This window comes from Molothrus ater, chromosome 9 (genome assembly GCF_012460135.2).
Source record: "Molothrus ater isolate BHLD 08-10-18 breed brown headed cowbird chromosome 9, BPBGC_Mater_1.1, whole genome shotgun sequence".
Lineage (NCBI taxonomy): Eukaryota > Metazoa > Chordata > Aves > Passeriformes > Icteridae > Molothrus > Molothrus ater.
In genome coordinates, this window is record NC_050486.2 from 15,121,616 (window position 1) to 15,131,267 (window position 9,652).

A 9,652-nucleotide genomic window follows, 5' to 3' on the forward strand; every position below is an offset into this window, starting at 1 on the left:
CGGGCACGGCACTGGGGCACCTCGCGGGCGCCCGATGCGCGCGTTCCCCCACGACGCGGCGTGAGGCAGCTGCCCTGGCGGCGCCGATTGATCGCCACAGCCCGCGGACAGCGCGGCACGCGTGGCGGCCCCGGGAAGGACACCGGGCCCCGGGAAGGACACCGGGCCCCGGGAAGGACACCGGGAGCGCGGGAAGGACACCGGGCCGCGGGACGGACCCGCCTCGGCGGCACCGGCGCCTCCCCTCACGGCCGCCAGGGGGCGCCGCTCCCGCGCGGCCGGCCCGGCCCAGCTGTGCCCGCGCTGCGCGGCCCTCGGCACGGCCCGGCCCGGTCCGGTCCGGCCCGGCGGCACCGCAGCCACCGCAAGCACCGCAGCAACTACCGCAAGCACCGTAAGTACCGTAGGCACCGTAAGTACCGTAACCAACTGCTGCTCCTGCCGCCCGGCCCTGCCTGCGACCCGCCGCTCGGCTCTGAGGCAGCATCGCCGCCCTGCCAGGCTCCCCGGCCCCTCGCAACCTGCTGGGGAGCCTCGCTAACGAGAGGGATAGGGATAATTGATCAATCTATCAAGTCTATATAAATCTGTGTGTCTGGTGAGCTAGAGCGGGGGCTCGGATGGCCGCGGACACGACCCGGCAGCCACAGCGAGGCAGCGCCGGCGATGCTGCAGGTGCCACCCTGCCGCTACCGGTACCTGCGGACTGCAGCTCCCGCGGGGAAATAAAAGATTTCCCATTAAAAAGATAATTGTAATGATACAACCGAGGGCATTAGTATTTTTATTAGAAAAAAAAAAAAAAAAAAAGAAGGCTGTAGGCGCAGAGGGCGCTGGGGTGAGCCCGTGGCTGAGCGGCGATGCCGGGCCCCGCCGTCCCGCCCTGGCCGCGCAGGTGAGCGGCACCGCGGGCCCCGCTCCGAGCCGCGGCAGCGCTCCCGCCGCACCCGGGGCACGGGCAGCCCCCGCAAAGGCTGCAGACCCTGCTGGCCGGGGACTTGCTTTTGTTTGTTATTATTCTCTTTATTTTCTCTGAGAAGAAACGGGCGTTTTCATGCGGCAATGTAAAGCTGTATCGCTAATAACTGAAAGTTAAAATGTAAACGCTTCACTAGAAAGCATTTCACGCAGCTGGTGCAAAATTGCAAGGTTTTTCTCTCTTATTGTTTATCTACAAGAAAGGGAAAACAGTGTTATGATTTTTTTCCTGTGTGTGATAGTACTGTCATCAAAATACAGATGCTTTTCCTACATCAATGATTTTTTCACTACAGCCTAAGGGCTTCTTGGTTTAAAAGGTCTAGTTATTTTTTGCTAATATATCAAGATTTTAACTCCTGACTATTTCATAGATCAACTCCAGATGCAATGTACAGTTTTAAATACTTATTTTCAGAGGCACATTCTGGCTTAGTAGATTGCTGTCTCACCATTTCAATGCTTCAAAGCGATGGTGCTGGGAATTGTCAGCTCTGAAGACAAGGTTAGCTCACAGAAGCAGGATGTGTTGTGAAAACGCTGATTTATAAAAGTGTTACAATCTATATATCTTGCAGGTCAAATTGCATGCACTGTATGATCAGAAATATAGAGAGGATTAATGTGCTAGTGCTTATTTTAAAGCATCATGTTGTCTCTAAAGGTGAGGGTGCCAGAGATGTATCGGAGCAGAAGCCAGAAGGAGCATCTTCCAACCCACTCCAGCCTGGAGAAGCTGTGGCAAAACAATCCTACCCCGATAACAAACCCCCAAGACCTAACCCTCAGTGCAGCCTTGCCGGGAGCGGTAAGCACCCTGCCCCGCCCCTGGTGAAAAACACCTGCTGCGAGCCAAAAAAATGCCTGCTCATTTTAAAAAATCTTTTCTGACTTTGATGGGCTCTGGACCAGCCGGTGACCCATCCTCGGGCCTATGAGCCTCTGAGGGTGTTGCTTTCCCATAAGTGGTTGCTTTCTGAGAGGCTTCAGGAGCCTCTGTGCCCTAGGGGGCTCTGGGGGACTGGGGGAGGGTGCTCCTGCAGGCTCCGCTTTGCCACCTCCCGCCAGCCTGCAGGTAGGCTCTCCTATTCATAGGTAGGCTTGTGGTGCCCATAGGAAGGTCACATCCAGCTCCAAGCTTGTGGTTAATCAAGCCTATTTGGTGAAGTTGAACAATTTAATCAGTGCCTGATGAAGCCTTGGGTATATCTGTGGTATATCAAATTGTCTTCAAATCTAAAGCAGTCGTTATAGGCCAGGCGGGGAGGAACTAACACCACAACTAACAGCACAGTGGTAGTTCCTGCCCTGATCCCGGCAGAAATGCTGTGTGGGTGCCTCACACCCAGCCACAGGAGCACAGCAGCCTGCACTGCTGTGTGGCCATTGCAAGGCCAAGGTGAGACTCCCATCCCCAGAACGCTCTGGCACGGACTGCTGACCAGATTACAGCTTGGGCAGGCATTGCTTAGCAGCCCTTGCCAGGGTCGCTTTCTGTCTGCTTGGGGAGAAGGCTGGGACTCTTCCTTCAAGGACATTCTCAGACTGTCCTGTCGTTTGTGTGCAGAGGTTTTGTGATACAGTGGCAGGACGATGGGAGCTGAAGGCCACTGAAATGTGGCACTGAATGGCCCATGGCCCTGTGTGTGTCCTGTTTCTTGCAGGAAACGTGCTCCACCCATGCTTCACGCCCTGCCCAGCCTGCGGCTTCACCTACAGGTGGAGAAGGAGGGTGGGTTTTTTTGGTTAAGATGCTACTGTCTTGAGACCTGGTTATTTTACAAAGTTTCATTCGAATTCCAAGTTAATGCAACGATTCTGATGATATGGAAGTACAGAAAATGGTATCCCCGTCCTGCCTGATGTCTTCTTGGTCCAAGCCTAGGCTGTATTTATTGCTTCTCAAATGGTAGCTGGGTTTGCCGGGTTTTGAGATCTTCCATGGGGTGACAGTGTTGACTGTCCACGCTGGAATTGGCAAGTAGAGTTGAAGTTACTTGCTTTGTGAGTAATATGATAATTTTTTCCTGAGTACCAATTCATTAAACAGTTCATCATTTCATTAAACAGTTTTGTGGGGGTGTTTATTAATTTAATGGTGCTTAAAACATAAAAAGTAAAATTAGACTTATAAAATAGGGTGCTTGTTTTAGTGGTCTAATTGAAGTGGCTCCAGTTGTTAGTGTTTAGTATAATCTCCTTATGGTGCAGGCAGCTCTAGAAGTAGGAAAGCATTTTAAACTAATAGACGGGTTTTCACACTCGCTTCCTCAACGAGACGCCGCCTTGCTTTTCCTCTGGTCTTAAACACGACTGCAAACCTGGTTCCATCGGGGTGTCCGTATGCACCTGCCCTGCAGAGCCCGCCCGCCCTGCCGGAGGAGGTGCGGCTGCCGCCGCTGTTGGCAGAGCGCCGCTGGCCCTGGGCCTTGCCAGGGCACGTCTGCATCCTTGTCCCGCTCTCGGCGCGGGGAGCCCCCCAGGGCCGCCCAGAGCCATGAGCGAGCCCCGGCGCGGCCCGGGAGCGCTGCCCATGCCGGCGGGGCGGGGCGGGGCGGTGCGGGAGCGAGGGCTTCAAAGGAGCCGTCGGGGGCGAGAAGAGGCGGACAAAGCCAGCGCCGGGCTACCGGACGCGGCGCTCCGCCGGCGACTTTTAAGGCGCTTTAAGTCTAAAGGAGAAGTGACAGGGGAATCATCTCCTCGGCTCGGCTGCGGATGGGAGGGTGGAATCTTGCTAACAGCTCGTGTATCTGTATATTTAATTGCGACCTGGCTGCATGTTCCTGTTGAGGAAGGATGCAGATCACAAGCGAATCCATAAAAACGCGGTTGACAAGCCCGGGAAAGGGATAACTGACAGATGAAACGAGAGTCAGCGCGGAGCTAAGTGGCAAGCGGATCGGTACAAAGTCAGATACCTTCTGAGAGGAGGAGTAGTTTGTTTTATTCCGGTGCTCCAGAGTTTAGTCTCCTATCGGTGATGGAGTAGAGAGGAGCTAATGTGCCCTGTTTAGGATACAAACATGCAGATTAGATCAGACTTCAGACACCGTGTTTCACTCAGGACAGTGAGAGGAATAAACCGGGTTTCCCCCACCCGAAAACATGGAATTTTCTTTTAATGTTTTGAGGGGATTAAAACTTGTTTAAACACAACTGTTGTGCATTCCGATTTAGTGAGCTATCGGGATTTGATAAGGTCGGGAGCTGGGGCCCGGAGCTCAACGCCACCGTAGTGCAAGGCTGGGGCGCCGGTAGAGTATCAGCCCGGCTCCCGTTTTCTTCACTTTTGTGTTACTTAAAGTTTTCAATGAGGCTAGATTAATTACGAGGCGTTTAACTTTTTGCCAGGCTCTTTCATTATGGCCTTTCATTTGCACCTCGCTTTTAAGAGAAGTAATAACATTCACAGTCAGGGGCAAATCCTGTTAATGAACAAATTAAAGTTCAAACAGTTATTCAAGTTCACAGCCCCGCTCGCTGCTCCTTTAATAAGAGTTATACATGTTACTTTCTCTCGGGATCACTCCCCCTTTTATTACTTTTTAAGCTTTTCATAAGCACTAGCGGGCTATACGGGCAGCTCCCAGCCTCTAAAGAGCCCACAAATCCTGAATGGAGCCCTAATCCGACCTTAATTTGGCAACTTTTGTAAAAAACATAAAAGCTCGGGTGCCACCCTTGTGCGCTCAGATTATAATGTCGCAGGGAACAAGCTGGGGGAAGGCCCCCTCTATCCCGCACCCACGCATTTGAGTTGGTTCCCTCGCCTCAGGAGCTGCGCAAAAAGCCTCTGTGAGCGCCTCGTGGGTACCGGGAGAGAAATTAGATCGATACCCTGGGAATTTCCACCCCCTGCCACGATAGCTCTGCTGGGCGTGGGCTGCGGGGCGGCCGCTGCCCTTGGGCCGGCTGCCTGCCCCAAGTGCCAGCAACGTGCGCCAGGAAAAAAAAAAAAAAAAAAAAAAAAAGGTAAATCCTTGCGCTCTTCCCGCCCCCTGCCCCTCTTCTCTTCTCTCTTTCTTCAGACTTGCCGCGATTAGAGTGTCTGCGCTCACCTCGGTGTTTGCACAGCAGGAATCTGAATTCCCCGAGTCGGGGCTGCCCCGGTGGGAGCGGGCGGGGAGCGGGGCGGGCTCCGGGCCGGGGGCGGCGGGCACAGCCCAACAAAGCCCGGGGAGTTTGACACAGGTTCAAGGCAGCGCCGGTGCAAAAGCGCTGTCTATGTACAAATAGAGGAGATCACACTACCCATTATCTACCTCCTGGCGAGTGTTTGATTTGTGACATCAAAAGCTTATCAAGGCAAGCTCACAAAAAAAAAAAAAAAAAAGAAAAAAAAAAGAGAGAGAGAGAAAGGGGGAGAAAAAGGTACCTCTTCATGGAGGGACATCCCTGCGGTTTGGGTGATGCAGGGGAGGGAGGAAGGGGCCGGTGTTGTCAAAAAGCTGCCAGAGAGGCGATTCCTGCTCCGCCCGTGTCCCCGCGGGCCGAGCGGCGGGGCTGGTGCGGGGCCGGCCGCGGGTGCGGGCGCTGCCGCGGGCGCGCAGAGCAGCGGGCGGGCCCCGGCGGACGGCTGGAGGGAGGCCCTGATTCCTCGCAGCCATCCACACAGAAGTGGTTTGATATAATCACCATGACAACTGCCGCCTATAAGCATACAAATAATAGAGATGAAATAGACAAAAGATTAGCATGCCATGAAAAGTACAATAAGTTTCTTATTTAGCATTTAGATAACTGTCTTTCCTTCGGAGCAGGCTTCAAAGTTGAACCCAGTTTAGACCAAGAGGATTAATTCTTTCTCCCGCATGCTTCATTGAATCTCTCATTACCAAACTTTGTCTGTATTGATGTAAGATTTGATTGAAGATTAGAGCATTTAGCAAATCTTGCTTTTCTGCATGTATCAGGCCTTTTCAAGCGCAGACCGCGCTGCCCAGTGGTCAATACCCTTACTTTTATCCAGTGTCTGCTTCATTTAAACTTAATCAACTCCCTCAATGAACTGGAACAGGGAAACGTCCCTGAGGTAAGAATGTTGTGCTTTTCTTCGATAATTCTTTGCTCCCTCTCCCAATCCGCTGGCGTTAAACCTAAAATTGCTCTCTGATGAACTTAATCAATATGATAATGACAATTGGAGCTGAATGGCTCGGCCTGTACTCAGCACGGAAAAGGTAGACGGCTGTGCCCATTGCCCAAAAGCAACTTCTCCTTTCTCGCCTCTCCTTTTGTGTTCACTTCTCCCACCTTTCTCTCTCTCTCTCCCCCTCTTTCCCCCCCCCCCCCCCCCCCCCCCCGTGACACGGACCGCTGTTCACGCTGGAGAATGATGCTTCTTTGTGCGGCAGGAGGACTCGTATGTCACCGCCCGGAGGAGCGGAGCGGAGCGATTGGCCGGGTGAATTATCTGCCTTGTTGCAGTGAATTATTTGCGCTGTTTCCTTTCCCAGTCAACAAGTTTCTGAGGTATGGCGCAGATCAATCAAAGCTGACAGAGCGCATGTGAAGCTTTTACTGTGTAAATCTGGACCTCTTGTCCCGACTTCGTTGGCACTGGCATCTGTATATCATTTTTATACTGCTACCAGTAGAGCAATTTCAAAAGTATTTGCAAGGAAAATGGATGTCCCCATCTGTTCCTGGAATCATAAATGTGCCACTTTCGGAGGGTTTTCACTGGTAATCATATCTTTAATGATGAACAAACTTGTGATATATACCTTTCCATAAAATGGGGTTTTCTTCACTTTATTGTGATTGGCTGGGATAAATAGCTTTTCCATATGTTAGGAAGATAAAACATAAGATTACCAGACCTCGTTTCTTTGATCATAAACAAAAGAAACAATTCGCTCCAAACACTCTTTAAACAGAAACAACTGCAGAATTAAATTGTATTAATAAGCTATCGATGGGCCAGGAGGTAAACAACAGTCTCCAAAGAAAACACAGCTGGTTTAAAATACGAGCAGTCGGTCCTTCTCGCTATTCGGGTGACCTTAACGCAGACGTGGATTTTAAATACTCGATGCTAATTTTAATTTTGATTTTCTATGATTTGTCTTGTCTTTATCTCTTTTTTTTTCTTTCCTCTAGCTTGACTTTGAATTTCCTTAAGTGCCAGAGCGACGATACGGTGCTGGGTAATGCATTGCCATGCACTATATTTAGAAAGCAGCTGGAAGAGAAAATGTCCTCAGGAATCCGGACTGTTTTGTTGTAATTGTCCGTCCCGTCCCGGCCCTGTAACGCAAACGCTCGTTCTGCGGACGTGTGGAACTGGGCGAGGGCGGGCTCGGGGAGCCGCTGCTGGCTCCGCGGCTCTCCTCGGCACCCTACGAGTGTCCAGGGCAGCCAGAGGTGCCGTGGCCAGGGCTGCCTGGGTTTCCCTCTCCATCCGGGCGGGCCCCCAGGTTGCCCCCATTTTTCCGTGCAGGGTGCCCCAGCCGCGGGCTCAGTGCCCGTTTCGGCGGGACAGCGCTCCCCGCCCGGGCCAGGCACCGACAGTGCGCTCCCCTCCCGGGAGCGGCAGCAGCACCTCAGACCCACTGCCGCTCCCCGCAAGCAGCGAGGGGGGATGCTAAACGAGGTCCTGTCCGCTGGGGTTTGGCCCTTCGGGGATGGGGACGGGGCTCCCGGGGCAGACCGTGCCGAGGGGACGTTCCCGCCTGGCTGTGATCCAGGGCGGGAGCCCCAGCGGCGCCGAACAGCGCCGGGATCGCTCCGCACCTCGGGGACCCTGAGCCCCGACGGCTGCACTCGTTATGCCGAGCCCCGCGTGTGCTCCGCGGCCGGGCAGCTCTGCCCGCTCCCCAGACCGCAACGGGGGCAGTGGCCGCCACACCGCCATGCGAGGAGACGCCTCCGAGCGCCGTCCGCCCGGCCCCGCTCTCGGTGGGCACAGGGAGGGCGGGTCCCGGCTGAGAGCAGGGCCAGCGGCAGCCTCCAAGGGCGGGGCTTCCCATCCATCCATCCATCCATCCATCCATCCATCCATCCATCCATCCATCCATCCATCCATCCATCCATCCATCCATCCATCCATCCATCCATCCATCCATCCATCCATCCATCCATCCATCCATCCATCCATCCATCCATCCATCCATCCATCCATCCATCCACCGCACCGCGTTCCCGCGGCCCAGGGGAATGATCAGTGTCGGCAGGTGGGAAAGTGAAGAAGTTACCGTCTCTTAAGGCCGGAAGAGACCATTAGATCACCTGCCTTCCGCACTACGGGGCTGTATTATTCCGTCCAGTCCTAAGGCATTAAGCCAAATAATTTGTGTTCGAGTAAAATGTGCCTACAACAGTCTCGTGGTCCTGCGGGTTTCAAGAGACGGAGATTTTGCTCTTGTCCCAAGAGTTTGTTGTAGCAGTTAACCCTTGGTTAAGGGATGAGCCTCGTTTCCATGACACGTTGCCCCTTGTTTAAATCACTCCCAAATGCCAGGCTTTTATTTTGGAACCCACCAGTCCCGTTGTTGCAACTGTGGCCGCCTCAGCTTTCCCCTTCCTTTCACGCAGGTGTCGTGCGTGGTGTTAGCCCGGATGAGAGCCCGGCCCCTCCTCGGGCTGCCTGCGGTCTCCTGAAGCATCCAAGCCCTCAGTCAGCTTGCCTGGTGACTGCCACAGGGAAGAGTCCCAGCACTTCCCGCTGGGTAGGCCAATGGGACATACCATTTAAAGGCACTGCGCCTAATCCTCTCTTACTGTGAAATCCGGGGCCAACACGCCTTTCTGACCAAGCCAAGGCACAACAGGAGAAGGACGAGGGACCTTCTTGAGAAGCTCTGTTCTCTCTGCCGGGCAGGCAAAGCCTGGTGGTGCCTGCCTGGGTGCGGGTGGTTGGGGTGCCCTGGGCTTGGAGTATTCGTGGAAGAGGAAATTATTTTATCTGTTGATCACCTAGGGCTGAAAAGATTTTATTTCTCTAGTAAATGGTTGGTGCCCTCTGTCCTAGGGCAATGCTGTTGGCGGGCACACCGCAGCACGATGAAGCCACCCCCCCTGCAGAGGAGCAGGGTTCCAAGCTGCTGGCGCCGGCCCGAGGTAAGCGAGCTGAACAGAAGCTGAGGAGCTGGTGCAGGGTTCCCGCCACACCCAGCAACCCCTCTCGCCCCTTTCCTGCTCTGGGCCATCGAGCTGGACCTTCTGGCGCGGCCCAGGCCCACGCGGGGCGGGGACATCCCGGGGGCTGCGGGTGTCGGTGCTAGCGCGGCACCGTCACCACCCCTGTTCTGACACCAGACGTGGGGGCCACGCTCCCTGCCGGCACCGCTGACCCCGGCAGGGCCGGCCCCGGTGACGCCGGTCCCCTCCGAGCGACGCGCCACCACATCTGAGCGCCAGGCAACCGGTTTTGTCACTTGCTTTGAGACGCGTCCTGCCTGGTCTCTCTTGTTTCATTACCCGAAATCCCAAAGAAACCACCCGGCAGGATCAATCAGTCACAGGCAGCCAGACAGTTTTCTTGTACTTTATTAAAGTGTAATCAAACATCGGTTAAGTGGAAAATAAATATCCAGATCTAATAAGCTGCTCAGTCAGATCGTGTAAATGCAAATTACAAGCTGGTTCCCATCTCCCCGCCGGGGGACTGAACAAGCCACAGCAATTGCTTCATCCACCGCGATTGTAAATCAACTAAAATAATGGCTGGATA

The 9,652-nt window shown here is 54.0% G+C and overlaps 1 long non-coding RNA gene across 6 annotated transcripts in view; it reads left to right on the forward strand.

Annotated features, from left to right (window-relative positions):
- The first annotated feature begins 320 nt into the window (after positions 1-320).
- LOC118689766 (uncharacterized) overlaps positions 321-9,652 on the forward strand; it is a 13,410-nt gene continuing 4,078 nt past the window's right edge. The window contains exons 1-4 of one of the 6 annotated variants that reach the window (XR_004980676.1): positions 321-394; positions 1,643-8,648; positions 8,951-9,039; positions 9,238-9,652. The exon at positions 9,238-9,652 is cut by the window's right edge and continues 428 nt beyond it. This is a non-coding gene — a long non-coding RNA (uncharacterized LOC118689766). Of the gene's footprint in view, positions 395-1,642; positions 8,649-8,950 lie in introns of all 6 variants that reach the window. The other 5 variants (XR_008508540.1, XR_008508538.1, XR_004980678.1 and 2 more) reach the window with 5 other exon arrangements.